Source organism: Canis lupus, chromosome 16 (genome assembly GCF_003254725.2).
Source record: "Canis lupus dingo isolate Sandy chromosome 16, ASM325472v2, whole genome shotgun sequence".
Classification (NCBI taxonomy): domain Eukaryota; kingdom Metazoa; phylum Chordata; class Mammalia; order Carnivora; family Canidae; genus Canis; species Canis lupus.
This window is the reverse complement of record NC_064258.1, coordinates 7728448-7747812: the sequence shown is the minus strand read 5'-3', so window position 1 is coordinate 7747812 and position 19365 is coordinate 7728448. Positions and strand designations below refer to the sequence as shown.

Here is a 19365-nt window from a genome sequence, read left to right as displayed (position 1 = left end):
GAAGTAATTTCATGGCTCATGCACTTGAGATTCCATCAGGAAAGCAGGGCCTCTCTATCAAGCAGATGATCACCCCTGCTGGGTGTTCATTGGCAAATCACAGTTCTGTTAATTAACACAATGTGGGATTCAAGCTCTCAAGTCCTTTCAAATGCATCCTTTCTCACTTGGGGTTTGAGTTGTGGCCTCTTGCCTCTTCTGAGCCCTGGGGGGACGCATGTGTCCTGGAACCCCTTTCTGTCCTTGCTCTGTCCTGGGCCCAGCAGCCAGGAGGACCTGGGCCATCCTCCCGCACATACTCACCTCTCTGGAGCATCCTTGTTCTACTGCTTCCTTCTTAACCAGACATCCCCATCACCTTCTTTTTGGAAAACCTCCTCATTGCTCCCCGGGGTTCAAAGGGACATACATTTCCAATTTCAGGCACTTTGCTTTGACTGGCGTGCCTTCCTGGTCTTCAGGCCTGCACCTGGGCCTGCGGCATGAGCCTCTGTGCGGTGCTGCAGCTCACAGCCCAGAGTAGCGCTGCTCTGCTAATGCAGATGCAACAAATTTTACCAAACCAAAGCCCCTGAACAGATGTGTTCCGGAGTCAGGTCTCCAGCTGTCTTTTTATCACTCTCACTACTTCCTTTGAGACCCTGTCGTTGGGTATTTTCTCTTTTTAAAGAAAAAAGTCAGGGGTGGCGATGGGGTTGTGATAATCCACTGCATGCTTTGGCCTGGGACCAGTCACTAGAGACCTAGAAATAGCTCAGGAGGTGAGGCGACTCGACTAGTCCTCAGCAGGGCCGGGTCCTTAATCTGGACCTCCCCACTGCTGTTGCAATGCTAGCTTTGGAAGAGCTCGGCAAAGTTAGAAGTCTACACACCACAAGCTACCAGGGCTATTGTTACAACTGTCATATTAGAAGTGAGCCACCATGGCCACTGGACTGTAGCCTTAAAAATGGTTGAGATGGTGGGGTTCCTGGGTGGCTCAAGCGTCGATGAAGCATCTGCCTTCGGCTCAGATCATGATCTCAGGGTCCTGGGATCCAGCCCTGCATCGGGCTCCCTGCTCAGTGAGGTGTCTGCGTCTCCCTCGCCTTCTACCCCGTGCTCACGCTCTTACTCGCTCTCTCACACACTCTCTCTCTTAAAAAAAAAAAAAAAAGGTTGAGATGGTAAAGTATGTCATATTTTTAAAAATACATGTACATAGACATGTTTTTTTAAAAGGCATGGGATCCTGATGGATGCTACAACATAGATGAATCTTGAAAACATTCTGCTAAGTAAAATAAACCCGACACAAAGGGACAGATATTGTGTGATTCCACTTGACATATCTAGATAGGCACGTTCACAGAGGCAGAAAGTAGAAAGTGGTTGCCAGGGCCTGGAGGGAGGGAGGAGTGTGGAATTCGTGTTTGATGGGTGCAGAGTTTGAGCCGGGGAAGAGGAGAATGTTCCAGAGATGGCAGTGATGCTTGTACAACCATGTGAATATGCTGAACACCATCAAACTTTATACTTAAAAATGGTTCACAGGGCGAATCGTATAAACACAATTTTAAAAGGTGGGGGAGCACCATGAAGACATTTTAAGGCACGAAAGTCTGTATCAGGCTCACTTAAAGCACATTTTGGGGAAAACAAAAATAATGACTTTTTTGAAAGCCCCATTTATTGATTCAAAGTCATTCTCTTAGCTTTGGGATATAAAAATGTATTTATGGATAACTTAGGTTGTTCATAAAATTATCCTGTTTGGTGTACTCAATTTAAAAGTATAACTCAGACAACTCACCCATTCATTCAGCACATTTATGGAGCCTATGTGGGAGGCGCAGTGCTCAGTGCTGAAGAAGACAATCAGTGCAGACTCACTAATTGAATTTAATTTTAAATGGTCGACATTTTTCTTACAAATAGCTCGACAAGCTGCTGAACTTAAGGAATCTAGCATCTCTTGGCTCTCGTGGGTTTTATTGGTGAGTCTCTTCCAGGTTGCTAGGAGGAGGCAGGCCCAGATTGTCTTTAGTGACAGCCTCTGCTGTAAAAATGCAAAGGAATAAAGTATGCGGGGGAATGAGGTATGGAGGGAAGCCATGCCCTTTGCTACACAGCTTCCTGGGGTCCCAGAGCTAAAAGCCTGAACGCTATGGAAAAAGGAAGTTGGGGCCCCTGGGTATCTCAGTGGTTTGAGCATCTGCCTTTGGCTCAGGTTGTGATTCTGGGGTCCTGGGATCGAGTCCCGCATCGCGCTCCCTGCAGGGAGCCTGCTTCTCCCTCTGCCTATGTCTCTGTCTCTGTCTCTCTCTCTGTGTCTCTCATGAATAAATAAATGAAATCTCAAAAAAAACAAAAACAAGAAGTCAGCAGTACTATTTCAGCCTGAGCTTGAGTGACATGTCCTTTCTGTATGCGCCTCGCAATCCTGAAACACCAAAGCGGGTCTGGTTTAGTCAGCCTGTCATTTGCAGTATGGAGTGACCCCATGGGGCCAGGTGTCCCTCTGAGTCATCTCTGAAGCTTAGCACCGTTAGAACAATTAAGTGAGTTAGTAGGTGGAAAGTCCTTAGAGCAGTGCTTTGTTGGGCACATGCTAAGAGCCAGATAAATGCTGTCTTTATTATGAAGCGAGGTGCAGGGTCAGACTCTTAAGGAGGTGGGTGGGGGAGGGCAGGGATGAGATGTGACATCTGACCGAGGTTTGGACGCCGTGTATCAGGCTCACTTAATATAAATTGCCCAACAACCTGCTATTAACGTGCCTTGGGGTTGAATCAAGGCAAGGGCAGAAACAACCGGATCATCTCTTAGGTGTTTGCTTTGGAAGCATGGGCCCCAGAGATTTGCAGCAGCAGGAGTTAGTTGACAACAAAATTCATGGTGTTTATTGACAAAACAAAAGAAAAAACCCCTTTCACTTATGTATTTAGATTCTGGAAAATTTGGGTTTTTAGTTTATCTAAGCTCTTCCCTCATGAGTATTTGGACAGATTCAGAGGAGCCAATGGAAAAAAAAATTGCTCTGCCAGTGACCTGGAGTTTGGTGGGACTCCTGGGGAGTCCAGCTTGCCCAGAGCCTGGTTCCCCGAAGAGCTGCCCCTGTTGAGGAACCTGATGGAGGTCACTCATGGCCCCCTCTTTCCTCCCCTTCCGAGGGTGGTACTGTTATAAACTCCATGTTACAGATGGGGACACTGGAGGGGACCAGAGTCACACAGCTAACGAGCCACTGCTCAAACCCAGGCCGTCTGACTCTGGACTCTGCTGGTGCTCAAAAGTCCAAACTTTTAGTTTTATCTGAAAAGCACCGCTGTAATTGGTGAATGCTTGCTCTTCCTTAGCTCTCAGGAAGAATGCTCAGCTTCGTAATGTCACAGAGGAGCACAGGTGACAGTCTCTACTGCCATATCATCGTGATCTTTCATGTTCTAAAAATTGTCAGTCAAGCAAGAATGTCTCTTGAGTGCTTTCCCTGTGCCAAGCACAGTGTCAGATTCAAAGCCATTTTTGCTGCCACCACCCTCTGTCTGACACTCCAGATTCTCGGCTGATACGCCCTTCGGGGTACACGTGCATTGCTTATTTCTACTTGTCTCCAGAAAACGGACTTCATGTCACGGCATGTGCGCCATCCCAATGTGTGTCCATAAATTTGTAATTGTTTTGAGTCACACTGATGCTTTCAGAGATTCCTGTGTATGTTCTGCTTTTTGAGAGAGGCCTACAGGAAGATTGCCTAGCGCTCAAGTGGCATCATAGTCTTAAGAATTTGAAGAACTAGGGACATCTGGGTGGCTCAGTGGTTGAGCATCTGCCTTCAGCTCAGGTTGTGATCCTGGGGACCCGGGATCGAGTCCCACGTCAGCTGCCTGCATGGAGCCTGCTTCTCCCTCTGCCTGTGTCTCTGCCCCGCCCCTGCCCCCCCCCCCCCGCCGTGTGTGTGTGTGTGTGTGTGTGTGTGTGTGTGTGTGTGTGTGTGTGTCTGTCATGAAAAACTAAACAAAATCTTAATTTAAAAAAAAAAGAATTTGAAGAACTAAATAAATAAAATTAAGACTTCTCCCAGTATGCATTGGCAGTCACCGACAGGGATGTTACAGGAGAAATAAATCCTCTGTTCTTCTGCAAGACTCTGGTTCCTTTTCCCTGACATTCTGGGTCATCTTGCCTAGAAGTAAAATCCCTGAGGGTATAGCGCATGCAGCTGCTCACAGTGTTTGGTCGAGGCTGATGAGGAGAAAGCCTTCTTGTGTGATCGGGCTGTGGAAGCCAGATCCTCCATGAACAACAACCTCTGGCTAGAGAAGGCTCAAACAAGCCATTTGAACTTCTTCTACCCGGCATGCCTCAGCCAAGCTCAAGGACAATGGTTTGTTGCTGTGTTTGTTTTCAAACCATGCTTTGACTGTGTTCCTCTTTGATTATAAAAGCAAGACGTGCTTATTGTGGAGAATTTGGAAACCACAGAAAAGATAAGATGGAAATTACCCATAATCTTCTTCCCCCATTAACCTTTTCCTTCTTTCCTCCTTCCTTCCTTCCTTCCTTCCTTCCTTCCTTCCTTCCTTCCTTCCTTCCTTCCTTCCTTCCTTCCTTCCTTCCTTCCTTCCTTTCTCCCTCCCTCCTTCTCTCCCTCCCTCCCTCCTTTCTTTTCTTTCTCTTCTCTTCTCTTCTCTTCTCTTCTCTTCTCTTCTCTTCTCTTCTCTTCTCTTCTCTTCTCTTCTCTTCTCTTCTCTTCCCCTCCCCTCCCCTCCCTTCCCCTCCCCTCCCCTCCCCTCCCCTCCCCTCCCCTCCCCTCCCCTCCCCTCCCCTCCTCTCCCCTCCCCTCCCCTCTCCTCTCCTCTCCTCTCCTCTCCTCTTCCCAACTGTTTATTCATCACATATATGCACACATAGTCCAGGGGAGGAGGACACAGCAGGCCCACAGGCGTTGTGCCACATGTGGGTTGTACTCGGGAACTGAGGGGACCCCCAAGGGCTGTAGGTGGCTGGCCTTGTAGGAACCAGGGGTGGGTGCTCTCTGACTGCCACAGGAGAATGTGAAGTGTCTTTTCTTTAGGTTTCCTTTTTTTTCCTGCTTATTATCATTAGGGTTCACAATCATTATTACTACATGGCTGGGAGCAGAGAGAATGTACAATTTCATATCTTTCTTTTTTCAACATCATTTAATTTCTTCAGAAACATCATTTTTATGGCTCCATATTAGCCCATAATGTGAGTATGCAACAATTTATTTAACTATTTCCTAATTATTGGAACAGTTTAGGTTGTTTGCTGTTTTCACAGAGGGGTTTTGAACGTCTGCAATGTACTTCTAACGTAGAAGGATGTGTTTGGTCAACTTTTAACATTTGGAAATTAATACTTTACTAGAGAATATTTGCAAATGGCTTTTATTCCTCAAATTAATTTACCATATAGAAATATGGAGGCTCCAATATAGAAAGCTAGTGCCTCACGTTTAGCTTTGTCTACTCCCACATGCCAACAAATACTTTAAGCTACTGTAAATTTATATGTAAATACTTACAAATGACATCTCCTTAACATACATGTTTATTTAACCATGACAATTAAACAACCTCTGAAGAGTGCTAAAAGTTGGGTAAATTATATGCATGTGTTATTTATTTTGTATATTATTTTTTGTATTATTTGTATGTATTTATCTTGTATGATTTATTTGTTATTATTTATTTATCTTTTTTAAAGATTTATTTATTCGTGAGAGACACAGAGAAAGAGGCAGAGACACAGGCAGAGGGAGAAGCAGGCTCCCCATGGGGAGCCCGATGTGGGACTCGATCCCAGGACCCCAGGATCATGACCTGAGCCAAAGGCAAGACACTCAACCACTGAGCCACCCAGGTGTCCCTATTTATTTTGGGTTTTGCCACAAATCAAGTTAAATGGATCAATTTTGTGTCACAAAAAAGTGAGCGTATCTTCCTGCTGAGGACTGGAGGGACTTTCTGAAGGTTTGAGAATGGAGCAGAAGCTGGGTGAGCAGGCTCCGGACACTTAGGTGGGGCAAGTGCCTTCTCTTCAGGATGAACAGAGACTAGGAAAGTAGAGAGCATCCTTTGGAGAAGGGTAGGCCCTTCAGGTGACCCTGGTACAGAGCACATAGAAGAGGGAAGTGAGGAGAGAGACTATGCTGCTGGCAGCGAAGGTGAGATCTAAAGGGCCTGCCATGTGGCCTTTACTCTGACAGACAGTGGGAAGTGATCAAGGTTTTGGGCATGCAGGGTGAGAAATTTTGCTTTAGAAAAATTAATCTGGCTGATTGGAGAAGAGAAGCCCTAGAAGGAAGGACTCAGGGCAGGAGGAATTTCAGCAAGGATGAAGAGTGCTGGTGCTATTTGGGATCCCACTAAGAGCCAGACACTGCATGGAATTTTAGGTCAATCCCCTCGCCTCTACTTAGAGGTGGGGAAGTGAGGCTTGCCAAAGGCCATGTGGGCAGAAAGTTACAGAGCCAGGTGTTAAGCCTAACACAGATGAGTTCAGGCTCTTCTGACTACACCAGGGGCAATGTAAAGAGGACAAGGTGGGGGGGATAGAGGGGAGGGGATGTGTGCATGAATTATCATGGAAGCATAATCTGATACACTTGGCAACTAACTGGTCAGAAGGGAAGAAGGAAAGGAAGGAGGAGGATTTCAAAATGGCACTGAGGTTTGGGTCATGAGGACGGTGGTGCCATTGGTGTCAATAGGGGGAGGAGTGCTTTGAGAGTAAAGATGAGGAGTGGAGTTTTGGAGGTTCTGAATTAGAGGCATAAGCAGACCACCCTTGTCAACATATCCAGAAAGTCATGAGGCATATGGAGCCCAGGTGAGAGGTCTGTGCTGCTGAACTAGAGTTAATAGCAGATGAGTAGAAATTTAGCTCTGATATGTGTAAGAATATTTGAATGCAGCCAAAGTAAAATTTAATATTATAAATTCAGATAAATCTAAATACTCATCTTTCAAGAAAAAATTCTTTATTAATTCATCAGGCACCAGAGCCAGAAGGGGCCAGGCTACAACTTTAAGTCTTCTCATCCTGTGTTCTCAGGTTCTTCTGAGCAGGAGAATGAGTTCCTTGTTTCTAACCTGCTCAAGAACATCTAGACGCCTCCCAGTCAGATGAATGTGGTCCAGCCCAGAGTCCAGGAGTGTCCCCCTAACCCTTGAGTCTAAATCCTACAAGCACAGAAGACCCTGACTCTTTTCCCCTTTCCAGTGACTAAGACAGTATTCTCAGAAGGCAGAAAAGAATCTTTAACTTGAGATTTGTTCTGTTGCTGGGGGTGAAGACATGGGAAGTGCAAAGACCTGATGAGCTAGTGTTGGATAAACAACTTGGCTACTTTTCCTACAGTAATCATTTAAGAAGTGGGAAAGCTAAGTGTCAAGAGATAAACATCTTGCCTTAAATATTTTACCCATCATGCTTAAAAAAAAAAAACAGCCATGACCCATTTATTTATTTATTTTTTCTAACTCAGAAATAAATCAAACGCTAACTCCTTTGGGAGAACCAAGACAAAGTTTTTACCCAATGTTTCCCATTTTATTCTGAGTTTTCACATACTGCCAATGATCCTGGCCTCATTAGTGAGCACCTTGCTGGAAGAGGCTCCGAGAGCCTGCTCCAGAACAAAGACAATGTATGAGGTTGGAGGGAGAGAAAGGCACATATGGGGCCAAGGGGTGGGCATGCTTGTCTCTTATCGAAGCAGACACAAAGTACATAACAAGCATTTACTTAACAAAAGACCCACCAGCCAAACACTGGCAAAACTCAAAAGTGACGGACTACACATGAAGCATGAAAAATGTTTCCAGTCACATGAGACGCTTCAAGCCTAGAAAGCAAACCGCACAAAATGGAAAACATTTGAAAACATAAAAGTGAAGCCATTAGGCATCACTTTTCAACAAAACCAATAGAAAAGGCTTTCTCATTGACTGGCTCTAAGTGAGTTGTATACTGTCAACAGTGCCTGGCACATAAGTGACGGATAAAGATCGGTGCCTCTCCCTCTTGCTAACTCATCTTCCAGGAGAGACACTGTGGGTTCCTACTCCTATGTGTATTTACGGAATGGAATAGATTCATTCCTTCATTCTGTGGAGCTTTAGAACTCCTCTAAAGAACTCTTCCTATGTATTAGATGTTGTAAGAGACAAAGAGAAGTAATGCTGTCTCGTTTTTCCAAGTGGTTGAATGACTCTATGAGACATGGCAGACAGGGGGAGAAAAAATCCAAGGGTTTATGGGCCAGCAGCCTTCTTGAGGGAAGGGCTGGTGTCTTACCCATCTTTGTAAAACAATTCCTGGATAAAACATGGAGCTGCCCAAGTGAGGGCCAAATAAGTGAGTCGGCGAATGAACAAGCGTCCAGTAAGTGAGAGGTCCTGCCCATAGGTGTGCTACATGATGGGCCCTTCCTACAGAACAGGTGGTTCTGGATGGAAGTACTCAAGAAGATGGGGTCTGAACTGAGCCCTGAGGGACTGTGGAAAGGGAAGGTGTCTCTCACTGATACTCACCCTCTTTCTAACCCTCCTCCCTTCTACCTTGTTTCTCTGCCCCTTCCATTGCACGTGCATTGTGTAGGTTTAAGTGTATAAGGTGTATCTGTTTCCAGGCCTTACTTTCTGGGCATTTATTGGCATGCACTTTGTGCCAACCTCAAGGTCATATACAAATATAATTCTCACAACTATCTTTGAGGTTGGTACGCTTCTTATCCCTGCTTATGGAAAAGGAAACTGAGGCACAGGGACAGTAAGGTCATAGGGTTGAAGCCCAGAGAGTCTGACCCCCATATTCAGAGCTTTCAGCACCCGGCTGTGCTGCCCGCATTTGTCCAGTGGGATCAGGGGCTTTATCTTGAGTGCGTGTGGCTCTGACTTGGATTTGGAGAAAATGCAGAGTGTGTGAAAGAGTGTTGTCTCCAGGATCTTCAGTCTTATTCCCTCTGCTAATTCATCCTCCTCTGCATAGAAATAGACTCAATCTTGCATATTTCAACAAAAGAAAAGTCCTCACTCTGTGTTCCACCCTGTCACTCCGTCTCCCTCCTCTTCTCTACAGTCAGCGTACTTGAAAGCACAGTAGCTAAGTGACTTTTATTCCTTATCTCCCATTCATTCCTAGTAACTCAGCGAGACTGACATCGGTTAAAGAGCGTTTGCCAAGATCAGGAGAGACCTAGTTATGAATCTGGTAAGCTCCACGTGGGACAGACCGTGCCGGTTTTATGATCTACCGTGCTCCCTGTTGCTAGCACAATGCCTGGCACACAGTGGGTGCTCAGCAAATCTTTGCTGAATGTTTTATGACGTTATGTCTTATTTGATCTCAACGACATGAGTGTCATTGAAACTCTCTTCCTTTCACTCCGGTGACACCTCTCATGCTGAATTTTGCCTGACTCTGTTAGACCATCCATGCTCCTCCTTCTCTCCCTCTTCTCAGCCCTTAAATATTGGTGTTCAAATTCTATCCTTAGCCTTCCTCTCAGTTTTATACACCTACCCTGAGAGAGCAGGCATTCAGTCCTGCAGCTTCCCACCTCAAATAGTAATCTCTTTCCCAGGCACGAGAACCATATCTCTGGTGCCATAATGGACATTTCCAGTTACGTGTCTTCTAGGTATTTGACAAACTGATCATCACATCCTTCTCTTCCGAGATCTGTCCTCCCCATCTTTCCTCCTGCCCCCCGTCCAAAAAATAAAAAAGGAAATAGAAGTAAGTCCACGCAGAAAAGCAATACTCTATGCCTTTTCCTTTGTTCTTTTTTTTTTTTTAAGATTTATTTATTTATTTGAGGGAGAGAGCAGGGGAGGGGCAGAAGGAGAGGGAGAGAATCCCAAGCAGACTCCCCACTGAGCACAGAGCCCATCACAGGGCTCGATCTTATGACCCTGAGCTCATGAAACCAAGGGTTGGATGCTTAACCAAATGAGCCACCCAGGCACCCCACCTTTTCTTTTATTCTGTATCATGGTCAATAGCATCACCATTTCCTATCATCCAAGTCAGGAGCCTGGAAGTTGCCAGCAACTCACCCCTCTCTGTGCCTCTCACACTCAACCACTAATTTCTATCAACCAACTCTGCCACTTTTTTTTCTAAGTTCTAAGAGAACTTGGTTATAGAGGGTACTTCTTTATTTTCAAGTGGTCACCAAGATTTATCATGGTGGTTCTAAGTCAGTGTGCTGTTATAATTGTGAATAGAAGAATATTAAATAGGCCCTGTATGGAAGATGAGGTCTTATTTTTCCTCAAATGTGGTAAACAGATTCCTGCCTTAGCAGCTTTCCTCCAGCTGTTCCCTCTTCCTGGAATGCCTTTCTTCCAGCTACTCACCTGTCCATTGCTTCGCTTCCTCGAGTGTCTGCTTAAATGTCACATTCTTCTTTTTTTTTTTTTTTAAGATTTCATTTATTTATTCATGAAAGACCCAGAGAGAGGGACAGAGACACAGGCAGAGGGAGAAGCAGGCTCCCTACAGGGAGCCCGACGTGGGACTGAATCCCAGGACCCCGAGATCACGACCTGAGCCAAAGACAGATACTCAACCACTGAGCCACCCAGGTGGCAGGTGCCCCTAAATGTCACATTCTTAAGAGAGCTCTCCTCATCTCTATGTGTTAAACAACAAGCCCCACCTGCACCCCACTGCATCTTGTCCCCCTTTATCTGCTTTATTTTTTGTCATAGCATTTATCTTTGTCATGTAGACACATGGGTTTGTGTATAGGTGTCTAGTTTGTCTTGTGACCTGAATGTATATGTTCATGTCTATGTTATAAAGCTTGTCTTTCTCCCTGGAAAGAAGATGTCATGAAGCCAGGGACTCGGTTTTGGTGACTCAAATCAGTTTTGTTGTCACTTGTAGCAGCTGCTTGGTAAAAATGCATTGAATGAGGGGTGCCTGGGTGACTCAGTGGCTGAACATCTTGCCTTTGGCTCAGGTTGTGATCCTGGGGTCCTGGGATTGAGTCCCACTTTAGGCTCCCCACCAGGAGCCTGCTTCTCCCTCTGCCTGTGTCTCTGTCTCTCTCTGTGTCTCTCGTGAATAAATAAAATCTTTAAAAAAATACATTGAATGAATAAATAAATGCATATGGGATGATCCCAAAGAGAGACTTTCTTTTGATGGAATTGTTTTCAAGTGGTAGGTAGGATATAACTTTAGTTTTTATTCTCCAGAATACATTTTTCTTGGCAAGGCCTTTATTTGAATGAGCTTTAACCATCCGCCAAAGAAGCCTGGGTCTCAGCCTCCAAAAACAAGTCAGGAGAACCACAGAGGAAGGCGTGAGGGGAAAGGAGAGGTCAACCAAGTCCACTCACTTGTTCCTGGCCACTATCAAGCATCCACTTAAGGGAAGAGAACAACAGTATGGGGAGGAGGCTCTGCTGTCTTATACACAGTGACTTCCAGCCTGTGGGAGGTGCACAACCCATATCATTGATTTGATTTAAGATTATTCACTCCTCAAAAATGATTTCATGGTTGTGTAGGTAGTATTATATATTATTATTGGGGTTTTTGTGTGTTTTTTAAATATTATATTTATTTATTCATGAGAGACAGAGAGTGAGACAGAGACAGAGACACAGGCAGAGGGAGAAGCAGGCTCTCTGCATGGAGCCCAATGCGGGACTTGATCCCAGGACCCCAGGATTATGACCTGAGCCCAAGGCAGACAGTCAACCACTGAGCTACCCAGGTGCCCCTGTTGTTTTTAATTTAAATTAAATTAGCCAACGTATAGTACATACTTGGTTTCCTATGCAGTGTTCAATAATTCATCACTTGCGTATTATTATTATTGTTTTAATAACACTATTTTTGAGTTGTGCTCTATCTCTTGAGATAAGGGCAGGCTGATATATTGCAAAAAGGAGGCTGAGAAGCACACCTGCTGGAGCAGCGGAATCATCCTACTCCCAGAGCCCCAGGCAGGAAAGGTATTACCACCTCCATTTCAGAAAGCAGACAGGTGAATGCAGAAATAATGTGACTTACCTGAAGTAGTGAACTATTGGACAGGATCAAAGGCCAGCTCCCACTCCCAGGGCAGTGCTCACCACTCTTCCTCGGTTCTTGCTACTCCCACCCTGTTTTCTGCCCCACTGCCGCCTCCTGCCACCCTGTGCCCCTGGGCTTTGGGAAACCTCTTTGCTTGTATGTGGACGGAGGCAAGCACACATTCCTTGGACCCCTTTATCATACTTACAAATTAGAAAATAAACTTGCCCAGCATTGCAAATTTAAAGATTCTTCAAAAAAAAAAAAAAAAAAAGATTTTTCAGGGGGTGGGAAAAGTTGCTGATCTTATATTTCCCATGTTATTTGTCATACCTGGTATGCCCTGAGTAGATGACACCAGTCATGTCCACTGGGTCTGTTGTGTCTGTTCGTCTGCCTTGTAGCCTGGCAATGAACATAAATGATCACTGGTATTTGTGGTAGCACTTTATGGTTTACAAAAGGCTATGACGGATCTCATTTGATCAGCGAATCTGGGAGGCTGGAGGGCACAGTGATTTAGAGCCTGAGTTTTGGAATCTCCTACTTCTAAGCTGCCAGGCTTAGGGCAAGTTACTTATTATCTCATCAGTGAAAGGAGAATGATAGACTCATCAACTTGTTGGAAAGATTAAATGTGGTAATGTATAGGAAGGGCTCAGGACATGCTTGGCATATAAAAAAAATGCTTCTTTTATTATCATGCATGACGCAGATACGACTTGTATAAAGCCATCTCTAACCATTTTACTGAAAAGGCAGCCCTACAAGTTGATCTTTTTCTTACTGTAAACTTCTTTTCTTTTATTATTATTTATTTATTGAGAAACACAGAGAGAAAGGCAGAGACACAGGCAGAGGGAGAAGCAGGCTCCATGCAGGCTGACGTGGGACTCCATCCCGGGACCCCAGGATCATGCCCTGGGCCAAAGGTGGTGCTAAATCACTGAGCCACCCGGGCTGCCCTTACTGTAACCTTCTAAGGTCCTCCTATCTGATCTCTCATCCCCATTCCAAGATGACGTCTGTGGGAGACGGCGCAGATTTGGGGGTTAGCTTTCAGGTATTAGTAAACTTTCATTGCAAATGTTCAACTGCGAGTCAGAGCTGAGAGCAGACTTTGAGACTTGTGTCTCACTGAAATCTTCCCCCTTTCCTAGCTTGGGTTTGCCTGGCTCTTGGAAACCTGCAGTGAGCGGAGAGATCTGTCAGTCTTTTATCCTCATTGTCCCACCTGCTGTCCCGGTGCCCTACGAGTTCTGCCTCCTGTAGGGTTGGGAGCCCGGGAGGCCATGCACAGGGCCCGGCGCCTGGTGTGATTGCTCTCTGAGTCGGGTCCCTGCACGCAGCAGGGCTCAGGCTCTGGCTCTATCTTCTGTCAGGTGCTTTGGTGATTCCTTTGGAGGAGTTTTGTGGAGTTGACACCCACCTTTGCTTCCTAATGCAGGCCTCTGCCTTCCAGCTGACCTGGTCCCACTCCATCCTCAGCCCCCATATTTGGTGCCATCCCACCATGGAGACCCTTCCTGTTGTGGTCATCACGCCCCTACAGGCAAAATTCTTAAATGGAGTCTTTTCAAGGACACCTTCGTTCTTCATCAACATTCATGTGGCCCATGAAGAAAGCACAGGATCCTTCCCCAGCCAAACTCTGGGTGCATGGTTTTGTCATCACTCTGTGGCCAAAGATAGCTCTTAACCAGGTTCTTGCCTCATTTTCTCAGGCCACATGTAGCTACCATCACCCAGTCTCTAGGGTATCCGTGTGCAGCTCTCCCAATATTACTCCCAAGGGGCCTTTCCTCAGCTTAAAGTGGTGCTGGTGGAGGAATGGGAAAGCAGGGAGACACCTCCTGCTATATGTAAACCATAGTTGCCAAATGCACTACAGGTTGCCGAAGTAGCTTGGGGCCCCTTGTATCACATTTAGCATGAGGTCTTAACACCTCTTCTTAGAACAGTGCTGTCCCATAGAAATAGGCTGCAAACCACACATCTAATTTTAAATCTTCTTTTAGCCACATTCAATGCCTAATAAGAAACAGATAAAATTAATCTTAATAACATCTTATCTAGCCCATATATCAACATGTAATCAGTAAAAAAAAAAAAATTGTTACTGCAGTATTTGGTGAAAATTCACACTGAGTCTTTGACAGCTGGTGTGTACTTTCGACTTACACATGTCTCAGTGCAAGGACTCAGCAGCAATTTCAAGTACCCACGACGTGGCTGGTGGCTACCATACTTTGGAAGATGGAGAGAGGGAGCTCATCCCGTGTTGTTCTCAGCTGTGAGGCCTCGGAAGCAAGAGTGTATCTGGGACTCATCCAATGCATACAGCCAGTGTAGAGAACAAAGACTCAAATGCAGGTCTTCTAATATAACATTCAGTGTTTGTTTTTTATGCCATCATGCTGTTCAAATAGATCCTGCTACGCTTTGTTAATGGAGATCTCAATGGTTGAAGGGATAGTTTAAGGTAAGGAGATAGCTGCAGACATCTCTGGGAGTTATTGGAGGTTCTGGGGTAGCTCCACTGGGGGCAATGACTGTTTAGAGCCCATTCCTGACAATCAGCTCAGTCTGGTCTGCGCTGGAGCTGCTGGGTAGAGGAGGCTCTGTCCTCCAATGGCAAATGTTTCCATGGTGCGCACTGTTAGGCAGGTCTTTGGCTTTCACTGCTAAAAGAGAAACAAGAAACTATTTTGTATGTATGTCTTTGAAAAGGCAGTACTCGTCAGGAGGAATCTGTGGCCAGGCTGGATGGGTATCACCACCTTTTGTCACAGTTCAGATACTAGGTTGCTACATCATTTGGACTTAGAACTTTAAAAACAGGGATTCCCGGGTGGCTCAGTGGTTTAGCGCCACCTTCAGCCCAGGGCCTGATCCTGGAGACCCAGGATAGAATCCCACGTCGGGCTCCCTGCATGGAGCCTGCTTCTCCCTCTGCCTGTGTGTGTCTCTGCCTCTCTCTCTGTGTGTGTCTCTGTGTCTCTCATGAATAAATAAAATCTTTAAAAAAAAGAGAGAACTTTAAAAACAGTAAAGCTCAAATCTTCTAAAGAATTCAAAATCTGATTGTTAAAGGACACCTTCCTGTTATAGAAAAGAACAAACAGAATCCAAAATATCACACCCCAGAACGTGTTGGGGAGGTCATTGAGAGGACGTAACCCTTGGTTGACCAGTAGGCTGGACTGTGGCCCTCAGAGGCTTCTGATCCATTCCCTGTCCTTGGAATGTGGATTCTGATCCCCTTTCCTGCTCCCAGAGGCTGCCCCAAGGGCACAGCCTTGAGATAGTGATATAGTATGGAGACCCTCTGGGCGGTATGTGTGACTGAACCCAGTTAAAGCCTCTACGTGAACTTTTAAGACTTGGTGGGCAGGTGTGGAGGTGTGCTCATCCTGTGGTGCCCAAGACAAGCCTTGTAAGTAGGTTCCCTTTGCTTATTAAACCCACCAGCTACCAACATGGAGTGGCCTGCCTCTCCTCTGTCTCTCTCCACCCTCTATACCTGGGGGTCGGTTTCAGATTTCTCCCAGGAAGCTCCTGAAGAGGTTGCAGACTTACAAAAATGCTCCCTGTTAACACCTGGTGTGCCTCTGCCTTGCTCTTCCCACACGGGTGCTTGACACACATATATACACCTGCACTGTAGGGGTCATCTGGAGTAAGTGGGCCCGTAGTGATAGCCTGTATCATATCTATATCTATATCACAATAGTCTATTATGAGCTTTCCCTTGTCATTGACCTTCCTCAAAAGAATTACTGCAATAGCCAAATCTAGTTCTTCCATTACATTCTACCGAATGTTAAATTCTCTTCTGGGGTCTGAAGTGGCACCAAGTCTGGAAAGGTCTGAGCAATGGAGAGGGCACGGGTGAGCAGAGGCCCTTTCCCAGACCTGCCTCTTACTATCTGGTGACCTTGGTCCCTAGGTCACTGGCTGAAATTCCCTTGTCTCAATGTCTAAGTCAACAAAAGGAGAAAAATAATGTCTACGTTACAGACCCATTCAGAGGCTTATGGACACATCTGTGGAAATTACCCAACACGATGACAGCCCATAGTAAATACACAATAAATGTTGGAGCCTATTTATCTTCCCCTTCCCTAGGCTTTTCAGATTCTTTGTCATCAGCCCATTCTCTGGCACCCACAGCATTTTTCTGGAAAGAGAGCACCCTGCAAGGTGCCTGTGTGCTTTAAAGCTTGCATCTTCTGATTTTTTTTGGGGGGGGGGGGCGGGGGGCTCACCGGGGACACATGCTTGCCAAGCCACCCTGATTTCTGTACTGTGCACTCAGAGCAGCTATCAGTGACACATGATACAGAGGAGAAGACGTGGGAGTGTCTCAAGATGGAATGATGGATTGTACTGGTTTCGTTCCTCTCTCCCAGTAGGAAGACCCTAGGAACAGAGGGCCAGGTGCTGAACAGGGTCTCCCCAGGTGTGTCTGGTTGGCCAAGTTGGGGTTCCTTTTTGTCATTCCCTTCATGGTTTCTGCTGGTGGTATAGCAGTGGGGCTACAGGGAGAAGGGAGTCTTGTGATTTGTTTGGTTGGGAACTCTGCTTCTTACTTCTGGGCTTTTCTTTCCTTCTTCCTTCCTTCCAGGCACTTGGTTTAGCTGCTGACCTAGCTCATCAGGCAAGTACACATTCTGCAATTTGCCTTCCATTGTTTTGACAATGGATGTGATTTGTACACGGCGGCATCACATAATATCCCTATTTATGGCAGCTCTCGAATCCGGAGGTAGGGATGAGGACAGAGAAGCTCAAGCAAGCCTGTCTTCTGACCCAGAAACGTTTCACTTCTTGGTTCTACAACATCTATCTTTCCCCCGACGGTCTCTTCCTGACTTAGGAGGGCGGTGCAGAAAGGTCTGTTGGGTTTATAATCTGTGGGACATCATGTTCACGATCCGATGGGCATCATCACATTAAACTTTGTGGTAAGGAGCCCCCAGGCTGCATGGCTTTATGTGATCTGGAACCTGGACCTACGCAGATGTTTTGTTTGTACACAATAAACAAGTATATTGGATTGTTAAGTGGTAGTTACTATTGGCTTTCAAAAATAAAATCAGATCGGAGGAGAGAGACATTGGCTACAAGTCACCAGGACAGCTGAGTCACTGCAGGGTGTTGAATGGGGCGGGGCATACATCCCCCTCACCCTGCCTTATTCCGTGGTGCACACAGTTTTAGTAACTGTTTCAGGATGGGACGGGGAGCTCATTTAGCAAACATTTATTGAGCACCTGCTTATGTCAGGCAATGCACCGGAGATGGGAAGGACAAAAGAAAAACCCAGACATGACCACAGCCCTGAACAAGCTTGCATTTACTGCAGGGAGGGAGACCTAAGTGATTACCCTAAGATATGTGAGAAGTGCTGGAGGAGCCTGGGCACCGGACACCAGTGTCTAGTAACATGCCTGGGAAGCCCCCCAGATATTGACTTGTCAGGGAGGCCTTGAAGGATGATGAGAAGCCTGCCCCGTGGAGCAGGTGGGCAGCCATGTCAGCAGGGAGCACAGTGCCCACCAGGAAAGAGGGGGGTCTCAGTCCGCTATGACCGGAGCCTGGGGGGGTGCTTAGAGAAAGATGGGAGGTCTGAAGGACCTTTCAGGAATCAAACCAAATCAGGCAGACCTAAGAGCTATTTTGTTTGTTTTCACATAAAAATAACTTTTTAAATATAACTACATTATGCTGAACCAACTTACCCTCTATAAGAAAGCTGTAGGCAACGTCTCCCATTAGCTACTTCTCTGTTTCAATTTTAATTAACTGTCACGGGAGCCCTCACAGCAGAGTTGGGGTCCTGCCTGTGTGTCTTTCTCCCTTCCAGCCAATGCTGTGCTCACTGCAAGAGCCCCGGGTTCTGATAGCCTCCGTGGCCACCAGCCCCTCTGCTGCGAGCTGCTGCAGCCTCCAGCTGGTTGGTCCACGGAGGATAGGAAGCATCGACACTCCGGGCTGGATGCATCTCAGTATTAATGAAGAGAACATAAAGCCTTCATGTTGGCTTCTCTAGGTACCTGAGAGGCATAAGAACAGATTCCAGAAGGCTGTTCCCTCTGGGTACCCAGTCTTTAATTAGGGGCTAACCCAGACTTGTTGCCCAGCCCCTTTTGTGCTTACAGACAGCAAATGCACAAGACAGGGAGCATGAAAAAGAGAGTGACTCTAAGTGACTTCCATTTCTATCCATAATGCTGTGTGTAGCTCCAGCTTTGTGCCAGGGACTGTTGTAAGAAGTTTACACCTATTAACTGACTTAATCCTCTTAATAACCCTTTGAAGCAAGTATTGTCAGAACCTCCGCTCACAAGGGCAGAGACCCCAGATCCCGAGAGATGGACTCACTTGCTCAAGTTCACATGGCCAGTATGGGGCAGGACCATAATCCGTGCTTCCATTCTCAACTGTCAAATCTCTGTATGGTTACCCAGAACCAGACCCCCACTTGGTGTGCCCATAAATGGGCCCTGGAATATTCCTTCTCATTTAAATCCATTTGTCTTGAGTTAATCCCATATCCCACGGCTGGCATGTTCATTGCAGACTGACCCTTTGGGGCGAAAGTACTGGAGTTCTGGCCTTGCTATCTTGTTCTACCTTCCAGTTCCTGTGACCTTGAACCCCAAGGGACTGATGAATCCATGAATGAATGTCCAGCTCCAAGGGCAGCCTACACTCTTCCACCGTCGTGGCAGGGGTGATATGCTCATTTCATGTAGAGGGAGAGCTTGCAGCAAACGAGGCTAACCCAGACGTGCCCCCATGTGGCCTTGCTGGTCACTCCCCACGTTGGCCCTTGGGCCATTAATAAAGTATCCTCTCCCCGTCTCCACTGGGTATCATCCCAGAAGGGTCTAACACATACTTACCCTCACCATTTTTTGTGATTTGGGGGATTTTTTTTTTTTTTGATGAGAAAAAAAAATTACAATCATCATTTTTCTGTGCAAGGTCTTTAAAGAGCAAATAGATATTCAGAGCCCATATATATTTTCCTTCTCTAAGTGGTATTTATTTAAATGCAGATATCCTGGTTTCCCGTGTAGAGTTGCAAAGCAATACCTTTCAATTTAAATGTTAATAGGAGTGTAAACTTCAAAATCAAAAGTTTTCTGTGAGGGAGAACTGCCTTTTCTGGTTCTATTCAATGGTTCCCCTTGCCTTTCCTCCTGCACCCTCCCTCATTACCCCCTTTTGCACACCCTTTCCACTGTGCTGAACTACATTCTTTTTCTAAAAAGTTGAGAATGCACCTTTCTCGTCTCAAAACTTAGAATG

General features: G+C 46.0%; 1 protein-coding gene and 1 long non-coding RNA gene across 2 annotated transcripts in view; one reads left to right on the top strand and one right to left on the bottom strand.

Annotated features, from left to right (window-relative positions):
• Window positions 1-19365, top strand: part of TMEM178B (transmembrane protein 178B) — a 342764-nt gene that overhangs the window by 276958 nt on the left and 46441 nt on the right. The window lies entirely within an intron of this gene.
• Window positions 12821-15714, bottom strand: LOC125752631 (uncharacterized). The gene is made up of 2 exons (XR_007402608.1): window positions 15625-15714; window positions 12821-14729 (listed from the first exon to the last, which is right to left on the bottom strand). It is a non-coding gene; the product is annotated as an uncharacterized LOC125752631 (long non-coding RNA).